At 44.4% G+C, this 19,162-nt stretch overlaps 1 protein-coding gene across 1 annotated transcript in view; it reads right to left on the bottom strand.

The window, feature by feature from the left end:
• Sqor (sulfide quinone oxidoreductase) overlaps nucleotides 1-18,690 on the bottom strand; it is a 40,779-nt gene extending 22,089 nt beyond the window's left edge. The window contains exon 1 of the mRNA XM_032904106.1: nucleotides 18,586-18,690. The gene's annotated coding sequence lies outside the window, so the exon portion shown is untranslated. The remainder of the gene's footprint in view (nucleotides 1-18,585) is intronic.
• Nucleotides 18,691-19,162: the final 472 nt, after the last annotated feature.

The following is a 19,162-nucleotide window of genomic DNA, read 5'->3' as shown; positions in this document are numbered from 1 at the left end:
TCTGACGATGGCCATCAGTGGCTCAGCTCCCAGGTAAAGCCCTTGCTCTGTTTACCCAAGGAAGCACAGTTAAATCAAACTCATTAGCTATACAAGCAAAGGCCTTCGGTGCATAGAGCAATTTCAAGCAGATAATTAATGTGAGCCATGAAGGGATCCCTGCCTGGCATCCTAGAGTTGTACTCTACGTAAAGAATCTGGTCACGCTGCCAACTAGTATCGCATTGATGTCACAAACAACTCCTCCTTAGGATTCTCCCAGAAGTCCTTTTCCCTTAGAAAGGGGAACAGCCACTCTGAACAGTCAGCTCCTCAGGAGAGACCAGTGAGCTCCTCGAGAGCTGCCCTGTGGAAGCCCTTGGTCCTGCCAAGGTTGGACCCCCAATGTAGGGGGTTGTTGGGGGGCAGTAATGGGCAGTGGATGGGGAGGGGAACACCCATCTAGAAGGGGAGAGAGAGGGGTTAGGGGACTGATGGACAGGAAACTGGAAAAGGGAATAACATTTAAAATGTAAATAAGAAATACCCAATTTGATAAAAATGGGAGTGGGGAGTGACTATGCTCCAGAATGAACTATTGCTAGACTAGGATTTTGAATATTCCTTGAAGTATTACCACAGTAACAGTTATATACTGAGGATGGGGGAACAGTTATATACTGACTTTAGACTGGTGGAAGAAGCACTTAGAGTTGGAATCTAGTGAAAGTGCTTTAAGGCACTGGGAACATGCTGACAAACACCAGTCTTGGCTAGCTCTTTGCTTTTACTTTCTACCTGATGGAGTGAGCACTGTTGTTCCGTCACGCATTCTTACCATGGTGAGCAGCCTTACAATTGGGTCAGAAGTATGGAATGACATCATCACAGACTGAAATTGCCGAAGTATGAGCCCAAATAAACCTTTCTACTTATAAAAAACAAAGAGCTGCCCTGTGCCCCCATGCATAGCACTGGCCTTGCATGAAGGACATCACTGACTTGTATGACATAGAGGTCCAGACTTTGGGTACCACAGTACCCCAGATATTCCTATCAGTTTCAGCCCTGTGACTTTAACCAGGGTCTAAGAACCCTCTATTAAAATACAAACTCTCCCTGAGGAGTAAGATTCCTAGCCACTAACATCATTAACTTCTGAGTAACATCACTGACTTAATTATACTAGAGAGAGGGGGGGGAGAGAGAGAGAGAGAACGCCTCCGGGTCCAGGAGTGCCTGGAAGGACAGCTTATAGACTAAAAGTCCAACAGACAGACAGACAGAGACAGAAGGACAGAGAACGGGAGCAGGGGAGATCTTGTAGGAGGAAACGGTGTGGACCGGGGGAGCAGATGCCAGTCTAATCAGTGTTAGCTCAGCTGCAGAGCTTCGGTGAAGATGAGCACACCTCAAACTTTCCAATCCAAGGCCACGGAAAGCAGAGCGGGCCTGCACATCACTGTCTCCAGTCTAAAAGCAATGCGACTGCTCTACAGAATCACCCCTGCCGTCCCCTCCCGCTGCACTTCGGAGGAAGAAACCTCTACTGTGGAAGAAGAGGACAGTATTACAAAGATGTCTGCAGCATGCTTGTTCACAACTGTTAGCCCTCTGCTAACAGTTTGTGGGTCAGTACTGATAATCCCAGGACAAACATCAGACTCCACGCAGGCTGAGGCAGTCCTGGCCCTTCACTGTTTCCACAGACGTTAAATGATGATCACTTTAGTTTTATATGGGGACAAAGAGTGCTCTGATTATTGAATATTAAGGAAAGCTTGGGTAAAATCTGTTTACAACAATGACTGATGAAATCCTCTAATGTATTCAAAGAATCTATCAAATGTTTACGGTTTAGATACAAGCGAACATATTACATCATGGCATATTAGATATATATATATGTTATCCCAACAAAGTAAGGGAAAATGTATTATAAAAAGAAAAACAGTCAAAATGTTACATTAAGTAAGTAACACTTCTCTGGGTTTTAGAATAATAAATTATTGTGATTTTTTTCTGGTTTTCTGTATTTTATAGATGTTATACTAACTACCTATTTGAGAATAACGTATTCATTTCAGTGACATTGGTGATGTCTTTTCTGTCAGCATTTAACTTCTGAATGGTCTATACTATCCTAATGGACAGGTGATAAAATAACAACAACAACAACAACAACAATAATAATAATAATAATAATAACATTTCTGTAACTCTCCCAAAAGTGGCAGAGTGGCTTAGCTCCTGGACTTCTCCTCCACCCACTGTATTATCCTGTATCTGTGGTCCTCAGGACAAGTACGTATCAGCACTGTCGTGGCTTATCAGGAGCAGCCAAGCTTTTCACATTGTGATATGTGGTTTGTCACCTACAAATGGGTCAGGCCACATTCATAGCTATCCTGGGATGCATGTCTCTGGGGTGCATGTTGCACATACCTGTTCGATCCTGAAGGTCCCCAAATCCCCAGTACTAAAGCTTGGTCTTAATCTGTTGTCACTATTGGCACCTGGTGGTAGTTTAGGAGGTGAGACCTTATTGGAGGAAGTTAGGTAAAAGAAAGTGTGCACCTGAAGAGGACCTTGGGATGCTGATCCCTATACCCTCCACACATACCCCTGTCTCTCTGCTACCATGAGGTGAACAGTCCTCCATCAAGCAGTGATGTTCTGCCTCAGCACAGACCTAACGCAGTGAGGCCAAGTGACGACCGATAGAGACCCCTGGAAGCATGAGCTGTTAGATCATCTCAGATTTTCATCACAGGGATGGAACTAGTTGATAATGTTAAATGGGGAAAAATTATTTCCCACAACTTCCCAGAAGGGGAAACCATGTTCTATTGCTCCCACAGTGCAGCTCAGATCCACTGGAAGAGTTTTGTTTCATTCCGTTTGCTTTTTTTTTAAAGGCAACCCAAAAGAAGGCAGAACTACATTTCTGGTTTTCAGCCACTCCAGCATGAGTTATTTGACCTCAATTCTTTGAAACTTGCACATGTATCCCTTGCTCAGCCAAGAAAGTTACATTTGTTTTATTTCAATGTTTACCAATAGCCCATTCCTGGGTTCAGTGTTTCTAAACACAATGCCTTCCAAGCTAGTTTTTCTTTCCAACTTCAATAATGAACAGCAGAGTGCTCCAGCTGTTAGAGTCACATTCTACCTTAAAATACACAACTCCAAAACCACAAATACACTAGGGTAAATGTCTCATGCCCTAAAATACTTGGTCTCCACATCCTTTTTACTCTAGTTATATAACATCAAATTAAAAAAAAAAAAAACGGAACCCTCATCCAACATTGTAAATGAAGGAGCCTGGAACATTGTCAAAGGCTAGGAAGAAGTCAGTGGCTTCCATAAGTATGATATTTAATATCCCATCTTAGAACTGTAGCACACTAGCATGTGTGAACACCTGTGTGTGAATGCATGTATGTGTGCACATGCATGCATGTGTGACTTTAATTCCACATTCAAAGCTCCTTCCAACCTTAACATTTTCTGACTTTGCAACATCGGGGTGATTCACAGTAGGACCCCCTAGACTCAACTCGAGACCAGAAAAGCCAAACATGATTGCTATTACAGGGTTGAGATTTCGAGCCCCACCCTCTGACCCACAAGAAGGAAGGAGCAGTGAGGCCAGAGAGTGGGTTCTAGTGAAAATCCTGAATAAGCTTCCAAGAACTTCCCCGTGGCTACAGACAAAGAGGCTCTGGGACCCTGGCATGTCCAAAGACGGCACAGAAGCACTGTGTTCCCAATACCTTCCATCCAGGCACTCTGTGTCCTTTATAATAAACCAGTAAATGCCAGCCAAGCGGGCTCCTGAGTTCTCTGAGAAGTTCTAGATAGTTACTAAACCTGCAGGTTCATCACGGGAAGTTCCAATGTTTGTATCCACCAAACAGTGGAGGGGACATCGTCTGTTGGGGGGAATTTAAAGTGAAGATGGCATGGGGGAGGGGCAAGACTGGAACTTTTAATGTTGACATAAATATTTTATTGAATTGTTGAAATATTCTATTGTTATCAAAGAATGGATTGGTGTTGCTAAGCAAAAACAGACATTTGTCGTTAGAAGCCATGTCAGAAAACACCACTGAGGAGCCCACGTGGAGTTCTGACATTGACCTAAACCAAACAAAATGCAACAACCAGGACATCAGGAAGTGACGGCAACACGATCTTAACTAGAAGATCGAAAAGGAAAAAAAAAAAAAAGGAAGGCCAAACTTAACCCTGAGGTCAGCAGAGAAGGACAGTCCTGTCAACAAGTTAGAACAACATAAATCTAACAAGCTTCTCAATGTCCCCCAAAACAGCCTGGACCCCGTGCACTTGTTATTAAATGTCTTAACTATCAATGTTACAGAATGAAGCAGCCAGTGACTCACTACATTCTTATAAAGTGAGAGACACACTTTAACAAATCAATAAATAAGACTCACTTAACTTCCATTTGCAAGTGGCACATTCAATATCGTTTTCAATTAAATGATACTATGCTTTTAAGCTAGATAAACATCCCTCCTCGGTTGGTCCTAAATCAACTGAGTTCCTCCTTCTAAAGATGGAACTAGACATGTGGCCTGCTGGCCGAGGCATTGTTGGCCAACAGCTGCCTGGACGTCCTTCCTTCCATCACTTCTGGCAACCTTTTCACAGCTGGCCCTTCCTGAACAAACAGTACAGACTGCCCGTGGCCAAAGGTCCTCAGAGTTATGTCACTTGACACACCTCTCACGGGGATGAGAGCAGCCAGAATGCCTAGCTGAGCTCACACAGAGCTGGTGCCCCAGCAAGTAGTATCTACAGCATTCTTGATGTAAGGTCCACCAGCTCTTCCCAGCTTGGAGCCATCCAAACTGACTCTTCTGATAACTCAGATTAAAAAAATGCCCACTGGCAGAATTTTATTTTCATAGAAAGCAGCAGGATTGTATTCCAAATACTGAAGGAAGATCTGTGACATGAAATTTTAACTTACTAAGTGCATTGAAAAAAAAAGAATCTAAGCTTTAGATGTTGCAACAAGGTGAAATAACAGTATTAATATAATTGCTTCTTGACCTTTTGGCTAAGATCAAGTGTAGTAACAATATTAATATAACTTTTAAGCATCCCTGACTCTTAGAAATAGTACTGAAATTATTATGATTGAAATGGCCTGAAATTCCCTTGAAGATACTGCAGTAGATAGGACTTGATGGGGGAGGGGAGAGAAAGCAAGGCCCTTGAGGTAAGAATGTGAAGTCAATTGGGGGATCTGCAACTCCACCAGGATGAGCAAAGCCCATCGAATCCCAGCTTCTCTGTGTCTGCCACGTCTTCATTCCCTCATGGCATCTAGTCAGGTCAAGTCCAAAACTGTGCAAGGAGGTGGCAGGCTTTTATCACTAAAAGTTAAACTCTGGGCATATTTGAAGTTATTGCAAGAGAATACTGATATGAGTCCTGGCAACACAACTTAAAACCGTTCATCACAACATCCACAACTGAGTCAACGCTGGGGTTGCAAAAACATTGAACTAGTGTAGAAGTGGAGGCTCAGAGAGGGCAGTATTTTTTCCTAGTCCCGTGGTGTAAGCGGTAGGGCCAGATCTAGAATGGATTCCTTTATGAAGAGTGACTCTTTCTGAATGTCCACTGCAGCAACAGTGCAGGTATCTGCAGCAGTCAGCAGTTCAACCCAGAAAGAGAAACATTCCAGACTGGAACTTCTCCAGGTTCAGAACTCAGAACTCACACCCTGCAGGCCCTGGCAGAGAAGAGTAACACATTCTAAATTCATACACAGGCATATTCACACATGCAATTATACACACACACATTCACACCACACATACACACACAATTATACACACATACATTCACAACACACACACACACATGCATACATACACTCATACACACATACATGCAGACCAAACAAACATATAGGCACACATACTCATACACATATATGTGTACACATTACACATAAACACAACACTCATAAACTCACATATACCCAGATACACATATGCATACACATATCCTCACAAAGTAGAAAACCTTTAATTTTTGTCTTGTTTTCTTGAGACAAGGTTTCTTTTATGTAGCCCTAGCTGGCCTAGAACTCACAAAATAGATCAGGCTGGCCTTGAACTCATAGAAACCCACCCACCTCTGCCTCCAGAGTGCTAAGCCTAAAGGCATGCAACACCATACCAGGCCAGAGGCAAGCTTTTATGCAGGGCAGATTATGTATTTATGGGCTTTGTTATGGTCTGTATATGCTTGGCCAGGGAGTGGCACTATAAGAGGGTGCAGCCCTGTTGGAGTAGGTGTGTCACTGTGTGTGTGGGCTTTAAGACCGTCATTCTAACTGCCTGGACGCCAGTATTCTGCTAGCAGCCTTCAGATGAAGATGTGGAACTCTCAGTCCCTCCTGCACAATGCTTGCCTGGATGCTGCCATGTTCCTGCCTTGATGATAATGGACTGAACCTCTGAACCTGAAAGCCAGCCCCAATTATGTTGTCCTTATAAGGGTTGCCTTGGTCATGGTGTCTCTTCACAGCAGTAAAACCCTAAGACAAGTGTGAAACTGAAATAGTTTAGGAGTCTAAAACATAGAATATAAATTTAGACTCAACGTTTAATATTTACATTGAATGGGGGAATAAATTCTAACAAATGCACAGATAGATCCTTGGAAATCCAGCACTTTTTCTTTGGAGATCTCGTTTGGTGATTTTTCAGAAATACATACGTAGAGATCTCCCTGGCTGGAGGCCATCTTTCCCTCTCCCGCACCCTGGCTTGCCCTGTGTAGGGTGGAGACTCTGAAGCAGAGATTTCACTCACTTCTCAGCAAAGCTGTCTCTAGGGACCACAGTCTCCTCCACTACACTCTACTCGACTGCTGCTCAGAGGTTCCCTGAAGCTGTCCTGACCTTTGCCCTTCCTACTCCCTCCATCAGCATGTAGATACATAGCATGTTTTCCTGAACAATCCGAAACTAGGTCACAAGCCTTAACATAAAACTATCTCATTACTGACAGAGACACAACTTCTACACACCAGATACACTGCTGGATGCTCAGGTGGGCGCTAGGACCATTTTCTAGCTGGCAGAATTGAGGCTGAAGGAAAGTAGTTCTATCCTCAAGGTCACACAGCCAATTCAGAGCCAGACCAACATTCATAGGGAGGAGATTTTTAAAGCTAGGGAGGAATCCAACACAAAACTGTCCCACATGCCCTGCCGTGTGCTTCTGGGAAATAGCTCATATGACTGTGTTAATTGCTTTTCTGTTGCTCTGTAAAGTGCTATGACCAAGGAAGTTTATGGAAAGGAGTTTATCTGGACTTATAATTCCAGGGGGATAAGAGCCCAACATGGCAGAAGGCACAGCAGCAGGCAGGTATGGAAGTCAAAGCAGGAAGCTAAGAACTCAAGCATGAGTCAGAGAAGGTAAACTGGAAGTAGGGAAGGCTATGCCCTCTCCAAGCCCACCCCCAGTGATACACGTCCTCCATCAAGACCACACTTCCTAGACCTCACAGTGGCACCCCCATCTGTGAACTGAGGGTCACATTCCTGAGTTTGTGGGAGACGCTCTCCTTCAACCCACTACAGGGGACCTAACACACCCCAGGCTCTTTAGTCAGCCAAAGACCGAGTCACCTCTGGCCTATGACAAAGTTCTGGTTCAAAGACCCATCCAGGAAGGAAGAAAAGGCCGTGTTTTAAATGGGCCTCACAGGCAGAACAATGTCCCACAGAATAGCACTCAGACAGCAATTCCGTCCTGCTCAAAGGTGGGTCAGCCTTTTGTTTGGACGAGCCCCTGTCACACAAGGAAGGGCAGGCAATCTGAGTTGTCTAGTTACCACGTTAACCTTCGTTTAATCCATAAATACCTTCACGATCGCAGCGGAATACAGTTTGACCAAACATCTAGGCACCCACGGCATGGCTCAGTAAAGCTGACAAATATAAGTGACTGCCACCAAATGTGATGGCAGAGAAGGACCAATTCAACACCCTCAAGAAGGAAATGCCACTGCCCGGAGGACAGCGCTGCAGGCAGGAGCACTAAGGAGCTGCCCGGCACTGCTTCCCTCACACGGCCCCATTTCTCCTGAGGTACTGTAGGTATTCGTGGCAATAGACGTGGTTCGGACAAGACAGCAGACTGCTTCCCCTTCCTGGAGATATTCTGAGTCCTACTGTATTAGCTACCATATTTGTTTCCTGTGCTTATGAGAAACTGACATTTGAGGCCTGGCTAGTTCCTACACAGACTGTCTGTCTCAGGCCCAGCTAACATCAGACAGTGAAGGTCTGGCCTGCCCGCAGACCTTTCACTTGTAAGCCTATAAGCCACTTTATCTGCCTGGCTTTTACATTCACATAATCAATCATACAATCATTACATAAATTCACATAATAATCATTCTATAACACTTGTATAATCGCATTGGCGCTAACCACCAGACAACCAGAAGCAGTCTCTGCACTCAGGGTGCACAGAATCCCCACTGCTCAGGCCCGCCCCGGGGCAGCGTTTCTGCCTGCCTCACAACACAGGCTCTTGCTTAGGCTTTTTCTTCCCATTTCTGTCTTCCGACAGGCCCTAGGTGCTTCTCACAGGATCCGACACGGATGCCGTGCTGCTGGTCTCTTGAGAACTGTGAATAAAAATGCCTTCCTTCTCGACAGTCCCCTCGTGATCCGTGGTGCTTTCTGCACTTGATAAAAAACAAATTCTGGGTGTGTTTCCATATACCTACATTAACATGCATGTGCCAACCGCTCCACCAGATGAAAAGCTTATTCTTTGAACAAAGTTTTGTTAGGTTTCTTCTCCTCTTATATGTGTGGAACTGTCAGGTGGCATTTAAAAGGCAATTTAATTGCGTACTACTGAAGAATGTTGTAATGACCTGGGTGATTGGGCCAATTTTTGCAGCTCCATAACATAAGATACAGTTTGACTTTTTAATGCAATAATTAGTCTGAAAGAATATACTGTGCACCTGGCATTGCCTTCCCTCACCACACTCCAGCATCCACTCTATTGAATGTAACTTAGCGGCGTCTCCTCCACCAAGGAAATTCTTCCCATCTCTTTGATCCATTTAACCTTGACAACTAAGTGGCGCCAGCCAGGTGTGCTCATTACAGGGGTTTAAGACCCAGCTCTCTGCAAGGTGGAAGATGATGGGTGAAGTCGGCTCTTGCCTATCCTAGACTCATCTCAATCATGCAGTAGCTGAATTTTCAAATAGGAAAGACTGGAAATGATATAATCAGTATTCTAACTTACAGAATCCATTCCCTGCATAAAAAGCATATGCACTAAGTAAATTTTATTTGGCTAAATGCATAAGGTTATCCTGATGAAACAGAGATGTATGTGTAATATGCAGTCATGCTTACTCCACTACTCAAGAATGTTGCTGGAGTACCCGTTAGAGTTAGTGAGGATCTGGGCCGAGCAGCAGAACGGTTGCTTGTTCTAGTCCTGGCCCCACACCAAATTTATCAGCTTCAGGTGTTAAAAGAAGGTTAGAGGTAGGCAGCTGCTCATAATACAGACCAAGAAGAAGGTGGAACCAACCCTGGGGAAAGGCATTCTTTTGTTAATGTTGAATAGTTTAATTTTTAAGTGTTGAAAGTAAACCCACAAACATACTAGAAGAAAATTGAAGCAAATGTTTATGTCATTCTTAGCAAGATGGAAATTACTTAACAAACATCAAAAGACACAAGTCAGATAAGATATCAATGATTTTACTACTTTTTTTATCCTTTTGCTAGTTATTATACACACACACACACACACACACACACACACACACACACACACACCATCTCTCTAACATTCAGCTCTTATCCTCCTATTCCAAGCCCTATCCTTGGTCTCTCTTCTTCTCTGATTTCTGTTTGGATCAGGCTAATGGGGAATGTTAACAGGATCTCAAAGGAAATAAAACAAAATTGAGATAGGATTTCCTTCCCTGGTTTGTTCCTTCTCTGGGCCATATTTTAAACTGGACAATGGACAGAGGCTAGAAGACTCTTCAAAGCATGATAGAAATGTAATGGAAAATTCAGTTAGTGAAGACTCAGAAAACGACAGAGAACACAGTTTGCCTTAGAAAATATCTAAGTCATCACCAAGAGACTACCCACTTGCACGACTTAACTCCCTAAATCCTTTAAAAACGGGGAGGCTTTCCCAGTAGTAAGGGAGCTAAGATTATGGGAGGGGTCATAAAGTTGAAAGGTCCCTGGCTTTGAAGATGTAGGGCAGGGATCATGAACCAAGGATGGAGACAATTTAAAGCAGCTGGAAAGACAAGGAAACAGAACCTTGATTTTAGCCTATCAAGATCTGCACTGGACCTTTGAAGGCGATCATTGTAACATAATAAATTCTGTTGCTGGAGTTGAGGTCATAACTGATTGGCACAGCAATTACCTATCATTCAGAGTGCCACAAAGCAGGGAGGAGGTTATGTGCCTGTGTTAGTCAGGTTTCTCTAGAGTCACAGGATGTATGGAATATCTCTACATATTAAGGGAATTTATTGGAATGACTTAGTCAGTAGTCCAACCCAACTATGGGCAGCTGAGAATGGAAAGTCCAAGAATCTAGTAGTTGCTCAGTCCCACAAGCTTGGGTATTTCAGCTGGTCTTCTGTAGAAGCTGAAATCCTGAAGAAGGAGGTTCCAAGAGAGGTGCTGGCAAGTAAGTGCAAGCAGGTGAAGAAGAGTGAGCCTTCCTTCTTGCAATGTCCTTAAGTAGGCCTCCAGAAGTAGGCCCAGATTAAAGATGTGTACCACCGTGCCTGGATTTAAAACTTGCTTTGTGCCAGGATGGCCTTGAACTCAGAGATCTGCTTGTCTCAGTCTCCTGGGATTAAAGGCACGCACTACCTTACATGGGTCAAAGCTTTTCAAGGCCAGTAAGCCTCAAGATCGTCATGTCAAGAACCAGGTCAGAAACTTGTGTCTTCCAGCCCCAAGATCTAAACCACAGGTGTGCCTGCCATTTCTGGAGTATAGTTTATTCCAGATGTAGTCCAGTTGACTACCAGGAATAGCCATCACAGTACCATTAAACCACAAAGTCTGCAGTTTGTTACAGCAATTTCAGAAAACTAATACATACATCATCTTGTCTCCACAGCAAATCAACACGATGTAAGTGCTGTTATTTCCATTTACAGATATTGATGCTAGGCTTCGAAAGAAGCCAAATGACTCCCTAGTTAATCTTTGATAGGATGCGAACCTAGATTCTTTAGAAACCTAATCTCAATACTCTTTCCGCCAGTCTAGAGGAAGTGCACTTGAAAGTAAAGATACAGCATCTCCTAGCAACTATTCCTAAAAGCATAACTGAAAAGCTTGATGTTGCTCTCTCAGTAGAAAACACAGATTCTGTGCCTGTCTACCTAACCATCCAGAGTGCCTCAGGGATTGGCAAGAAGAGCCCAGATACTCCATAATATCGGTGCTGACATACTGGAACATAAAGCTGGAATCTGAACCCACAAAGAAAATTCACTCCCTCTGGAGAAATGAGATGCATCAAAATGTCAACAACAACAACCAAAAAAAATGCAAGTCCCAAAGAGGCTGGGGGAGGTAATAAGACTGCAGTTGAGGACGGTGGGACAGTCTTGAGGGAGAGAGCGGGGAGCTGACACATACTGTGTTCCGCTTCCCATAAACTCTGTTAGGCCTGATGTGTTATACCCATGGCTTTCGTTCCAGAAGCTGGCAATCTCTGTTACAATGAAGGAGCTCAGAAGTATTTGTTAAAATCTATGAGTTCATTGGTGAGTAGTTTTACTAACTATATCTCTATACCAGACAAGAAGAGGCAAATTAATCAGGGGGAACAATAAACCCAGCTACAGTACTGTAAACCTGTCAGGAGTCTACTGCACTTAATGAGTGTGTATGATAAGGACCTGAAATGCTAATAAACACTCAGATAAAGAGGGAGTAAGCAGGTGAGAAGTGGAAATGGTCTCTGGAGGTAAATAAGGAAGCCGAGGAAATGATTGTATAACTAGAGTAGAGAGGTTATAATCAAGTATATCAAGGCCTCCTAAACTAGTTTTGGACCAGCGAGGTTGAGGGTCACAAAAGACTCTCTTGGAATGAAAATCACCTAGCTGTAGGTGAAAAGGAGGGCACCCCTGGAGGGGTGCAGTGGGGAGAGGGGGAGAGAGAGAGGAGAGAGAGAGAGAGAGAAGACCTATGTTTCTGACACAGAGGATCAAAAGCTGTGGTGGCTATTCTTGGTTGTCAACCTGACTACATCTGGAATGAACTATAATCCAGAAATAGGGGGAACACCTGTGAGAGGTTTTTGTTTGGTTGGTTGGTTTGGAGTGAATTCACTTCTAGTCTGGACCTCTGAGGCAGGAAGTCACACACCTTTGGCCTGGATCTTGAGGTAAGAAGACACACCTTTAATCTAAGCCACACCCTCTGCTAGACTGAAAAGAAAGCTTTTCCTCTTTGCCTGCTTGCTCTCACCTTACTAACAAGCCCATTCCTTCACTTCCTTTAGAGCCTACTTCTTTGGGATTCCAGAATCTACTAAAGGCCAGCTGAGAGAGCAACCCTTACAGACCGGCAGCTCCTGGACTCTTACACTTTCCATCCAAAGCCAGCCATTGCAGGATTAGTTGGACATTAGCCTGTAAGTGATTCTGTGAAAGACCATACATACATACAGATAGATAATAGATAGATAGATAGATAGATAGATAGATAGATAGATAGATAGATAGATAGATAGATAGATAATAGATAGATAGATAGATCCATTCTGTAAGTTCTGTTACTCTAGAGAACCCTGGCTAATAGAAACTCAATCCAGACCACTGGCAACCACCCCGTTTCATAAAGCAGTAACCAAAGCCCACTCTTATAGACTAGATTGTTTTGTTTAGCTTACAGCATCTTCTTAAATTTTGATTACTTGCCAATGTGGAAAATTTTGAAGGTATCTCCTTAGAAAAATGATCCTATGGTCTTACCACAGGAGGCCCACACCCACACATAGAAACACTATGTAGAGCTGTGTAGCCAGGGCCATCTCCACCCTATAAACGGTTTTAATTCACTGCCCCACCCAGCCTGGGCGAGCCATGTAAGTTACCTGTTGTGCCATGGCTTGGATTTCAGCTTCTGTGCCCTGCTAATGGAAGTTAGAGCCTTATGAAGTTCTTAATGGAATGGAATTTAGACAGAGAAGAATGGATTGGAATGCCTAACTTGGGCATTTTCCAGTGTGTTCTCTCTGCCAGGCATCGTGCTAAGCACAGAGAAATGATGAAAAAGAAGAACGCGTCTACCTTCACAGCGGAGACAGGAATATGATGATCCATTGAGTGGCTCTTCATAACACAGGCAGGAAGGAACTAACGTGAACATGAGACACATGTGAGAATAAAACAGATGTGGAGGACGAATCAAACCTTGACATTATATCCACATCTTCAGTTGCTGTAATAAAGGCAAAAGCAGCCCTATGACATTACTCAGAGAGAAACAATGGTCCAAAGTATGGTGTGAGGAGAAAACTGTGCCCCTTGAAAACAGAAGGAATCTCACAGGTCTCACCCTGGCTTTTGGCTCAGCTCCTCTTGAGTAATGTGCACCCAGCCCCGCCTGCCCACATATTCAGGAACTGGATTACTATATTGTGAACAAATAAAGGAAATGAAGCAATCTTCACTCGGGACTGCAAGTCATGATAGGCCTCTCTATTCGAAATCCAATCGACACAAACATTTCTTAAATATTAATCTGTGAAGCAAGAACTCCAGTTGTAGACCAAAACTAAGCTGTCCAAGAAGCAGAAATGAATTCATACAGCTTTTTATTAAGGCCTGCAGTCCCACTGGGTCCCTAGTTTCTTCAGGGAGCCCTGTAAGAACTATCTTTTAGTAGGTGCAAAGAGTCCTACCCTGTTATGATACCTATGAACCAGAACAGCATCCAACATGGCATAAGGACCCTCAGGCTTCAGTAGTGGCACACACATGTTGGTGACCATCATCAGCCCTGTAATTGGATTTAAGACCTACTCAAAAGATGGATACCATGCCTGGGAGTGGAAACTTCGCCAACTATTCTAGGGTAGTGACATCATCTAGAAAGAGAACGTACAACCACTACTTGACTAAAATGACATAATCCCTAATAATCTAAACACTGTCCTTACACCCACAGATAAGTGTAGTCTTCACTCTTCATCAAAGAGTCTTTTCTTTGCAACACAAGGAGACCTCTACAGAAAAATCACAGCCAATCAAAGCTACAAAACACTCAGAGAAACAAAGGTTCAGAGAACATTTCCGAAGAGGGGCGGAAAGATTGTAAGAACTAGAGAATTAGGGAGTTTGCTGTAAGATAGTGTCCCCTAGTAATGTCAAAAACTATACTAATGTCAGAAGCTATGTCCATAAAGACTCATCAACCTGACTGCCTAAACATGAGCTGAACAATTCATATATGTGTGTGTGTGTATATACATATATACATAAACATACAGACACACACATGCACATGCACGCACGCGTGCGCACACGCACACACACACACACACACACACACACACACACACACACACAATGCATGTAACAAAAAGAGGTCCTGAGGTGTATATAGGAGGGCTTGCGGGAGGAAAGGAAATGGGAATGTGATGCAACTAAAATCTGGAAAATAAATAGAAAAAGTGAAAAAAATTATTATGAGGACTTTGTGGAGAAGAAGTAGTGACTCCCTTTGCTGCTGAGACAGTCCCTCCAAGCTTAAATACTTAGTAATCTTTTATAATCAAAACAAGCATTAGAATGATAAAACATTATTTCACCAAGCAGAAAACAAAAGTTATATTTACATTAAGGAAGGATTTTTGCCTTTAATAAAGGATATTGCACATGAGTGAGTTGAATTGTTTTAACTGAAAGGTAAGGGTTTTGGCTCTCTCTCTCTCTCTCTCTCTCTCTCTCTCTCTCTCTCTCTCTCTCTCTCCTCTCTCTCTCTCCTCTCTCTCCTCTCTCTCTCTCTCTCTCTCTCTCTCTCTCTCTCTCTCTCTCTCTCACACACACACATAAACAAGCCTTGTTTTAAGTTTACTCACATTTTCTAATTGCCAGGGGAACCTGACTCCTCACAGCCTACTACACTATAAACAACAACAACAAAAAAGACTCCCATCTACTACCTCCTGCATAGTAGGCTCCTAGTCAGCTTTCCTGTCAAGGTCTCTACAAACCTGTGTCAGCCCAGCTACAGACTCCCTGGAAATGGAAGTCTCCAGTGAATCAACTGGGTCACACAGCAAAGGTCAGCTTAGGCCAAGATTTCTTGAATCTTGTATTTGTTTCTTTGGAAGGATGGATGGATGGATGGAAGGATGGATGGGTGGACGGATGGATGGATGGACGATTTGGGTGAACAGACAGACAGACGATTGAGGAGGCAGGCTGTCATGGAGTCCAGCAAAGTCTCTAACTTGACACATAAGTAAAGATAATATTGAACTCCAAATCCTTCCATTTCCATCTCCCAAATGTTAGGATTATAGGTGTTTGAGCCGCCACACCTGGCTTCCTGAATCATTAAAATGGCCACAATAAAATTACTCATCAGACCAAAGTACACTGGGATTCAAAGGTACATGTAAGAAAGTTATGAAGGGTGGAGGGTCACTGTAAACAAACTGGTCAATTACTTTGGCTTGCCATTACCTGGAATGCAGCCCATAAGGTCTCAATGAGAAATGACTCTTCGATTACAGACTATATATCTTGTTTGAACCTAGACGCCGAATTCAGTTCTTTGATGGTTAGGACACGAGGAGATATACACAGGTAGCAGGTATGTCAGGTCCCCTAACAACTCATATCTTTCCTGTGTCCGACCTAATGGCACAGTTACCCATTTGCACTGAAGCCTTGACTGAGGCACACCCAGGTCCTCATTACAGGTCGTGCCAAATGGGGCTCATCTTTAACCAGTATGGGCCATTCTTTCTTCACAGCAGGAAAAAGGACTCCACCAGATGGATCAGGAAAGGTGGGTGTTCAAGCAGACAGTCAATAGCGATATTTGCCTACTGACTCCTCAGATAGAATATCTGTGGCAAAGAACAGCCAGGTCAAATGCTTAGGCCTGCGACATAATCAGAATAGAAACCAGATATCCCATTTCCTGTACCATTATGCACTACGGTTCTCTGGAAAGCAGCTCCTTAAGTGTATGATCCAAAGTATAAGAAAACATGGCAGGGAGGGGTCATTTGTGGGAGTTATTGTAATGTGTGCTATATGTGATTTCTCATGACAATCACGGAATTGTTGGTTCCCTCTCATAAGCAAGAAAATGAAGACTATAGGACCATGGTGAGGTCACTTTGAAGGTAGAAGTTTGATTTGAATATAAGGGGAGGTGGTATTCTCTTGAACTTAAAGGCCTTTCTCTCTCTATGATTTAGAATAAGCTTAGATCTGAGGAGTTGGTGAAAGTCCCATGGTAATCATCCAAACTAGACAGGGGAAGAATAGGCTGAGCTTCATCCAGCTCCCTGGTCATATGGATATGCACATTAATACAGACCAACACTTCCATGAAGTTCTCACTGTTGGCTGCAGGCCTAGTCTGGGCAGGTGTTAGTAAATTACCCACTGTTCTCCTATTGATCAACTCTCTGGAGTCAAAGTGTGATGGCAGAGGGGCAGGGAGGAAGGATAGGAAAGAGGAGGGAGAGGGAGGGGAAGGGAGGGAGGGAGGGGAGAGAGACAGGGAGAGGAAGAGGGAGAAAGAGAGGGAGAGAGGGAGAGAGATGTGTATCTAGAAATGCTTCCTCTTGAGTTCTGTCTCCATTCTGTACAAGACATTTCCTGCATTACAACACATCTCATTAACAAGCATACACACAGGCAAAAGAAACCTCTGGAATCCCACTTTCCTTTCAAGACAGGTTCTTTGCTACGGTGGGGCACCAGGCCCACAACAGACCCAAGGGCCCTCACCAGTATTCACGTTCCCATATCCCAGCATGCTTATAGATCGGCTCTGACAGATTCAAAAGAAGCCATTCGTTTTAAACCGTCATTTCCCAAGCTTCCAGCTGTCTCCTGGATGCCATCACAAGCAACCACCTCCAGGTCATCCAGCAAACCTTTTATGTACCAGATTTAGGAATGCGATGGCCAGTCCTGGACAAGGTATTGGAAGGGGGGGGGTACCTACTGCATCCCTCTGCATCAAGTATAATCCGGATGCTTTTCACATGTGGGAAAAAAGTACTAGGCTTGTTCGGTTTGGTGTAGGAGTGTTGGGCTTTTCTCTTTCTCCTCCTCAGAAGAAGTAGATGCCCAAAGAAGGTTGGAGTAGAGGGCACAGTGGTAGCCCAAGGAAGTGTTAAACCCAGAAGCTAAGTGGCCTAGCAAATAAGGCAACACCCGTTCTGCTAACACGGTGTCTATCATCTGAATGAAAGGAAAACCTTCACCTTCCACTGGTGTGTACTTGAAACTTAACGCTGTCTTCAAGTACTGTGTAGGCAGCTGGCCACAGCAGTATTAGCAGTATTTGTGACTATAGAAATGAGTTTACAGGTAATGCCTATATCTTGAATTCTATGTTCTCTGGTATTTCAAAAATTATAATAGTTATTTGCTTTTTAAAATTACATATTCTCTTACTACTTTAGCAGCTGTTTGCTTTCAGCATAGTCTACCTTTAATTTTATGCTTTTAAAAGTCTTTTGAGAGGGGCTGGAGCGATGGCCCAGTGGTTAAGAGCTCTTACAGAGGACTTCCTGAGGAATAGAGTTCAGTTCTCGGCACCCAGATGAAAGCATTTAACTCTCATGCAAACGAAATAACCATACGCATGAAATAAAATAATAAAGTTTAAAGCAGAAAGGAAAATCTCCTGAGAAAGAGTCCTTACTTTTCTCCCAAACTCAGAACTAACTGCCAGAGGTATCTGCAGGTAAAAATGGGTCAGAACTCTGTCTTTACAGGTTACCCCGCGCGCAAACTGGATGGCTCAGCCCGAGTCTGTGAGCCCTAGAAGCTGGGGTGGCTCTCACATAAGCCAAAGAATGGTTAAAAAAGTTCCACCAAAAAACCTTTTCTCCCTTGCACCAGTTGCCAATCAACCCGGCCAGTGCTCCTCCGCTGACCGCCCCCACCCCACCCCCCAGCACCGTGGGCACCTTCTCAGACTCTAGGACCAATGCCAGTCTCAACCCACCCGGCAGGCAGGGCAAGGTGCTGAGTGACAGCCAACAAGTGGAACTAACGCTTCTGAAATTCCCACGCACCGAGACCACAGATCCAAGCTGTGTGGGTGGGGAAGGTGCCAGGGCCATCCTCCCGGCATCGCTGAGGCTCGGCCACTCCAGAGAAAGCTCTAGAGTCCACCGAGTCCCAGACCAAAGCAGTCGAAGCTGCATGTGTTGGAGAGGAAGAGGGGCGGCCGAGAGCGCGGAGACAGGACGGGTGACAGCGAGAGGCTGTGGAAGGGTGACAACGTTGTGGGATGCGTCTTACCCGGCTGAGCGACACCGTGGGCCCCAGCGCTGGCGCAGCAGAAACTACAGTGGCGCTGGAGCGCTGGCCTCGCAGAGCCCCGCCTGGCCGCCGGGGCGGAGGAGCAGAGGCCAGGGGCGGGGACAGCCACCACCACTACCACCCCGACTCCCCGCCCAGGAAAGGCCGCCCCGGGCGCTGCCCAACACCGAACTCGAGCGAGGGACGCACCGAGGGGCAGTCCCCGTGCCCCGCGACTGTCCCGACGCAGCCTAGACGCTTTTCTTATGCCTAGGGTGAAGACAGGGCCACCTTCCCCTGGAACCTGCTGGCTCTTGGGGGTTGTTCTTTGGGTACCTGTCAAGTCACCCTTCCGCCCCTTCTAAAGTGGACTGACATTTTGAAGGCACAAGACAGGGACCGCGGCACCATTCGTTAAAGCAAATACGGTCCCTAAAAGTTGCTAAGGTCTCATCTTTAAAAGAAAAAAACCTCAGAGAGCACGCAAATGCTTTTTTTAAGTGTAAAAACAGTTTCTTTTGCACTTGTTTGATATGTGCGTTTTAATAGTTTCTGAGTCTCTAATTTCAAACCTTCT

The sequence above is a fragment of the Rattus rattus genome, chromosome 5 (genome assembly GCF_011064425.1).
Source record: "Rattus rattus isolate New Zealand chromosome 5, Rrattus_CSIRO_v1, whole genome shotgun sequence".
In the NCBI taxonomy this organism is placed as follows: domain Eukaryota; kingdom Metazoa; phylum Chordata; class Mammalia; order Rodentia; family Muridae; genus Rattus; species Rattus rattus.
This window is presented reverse-complemented; position numbering and strand designations above follow the sequence as displayed.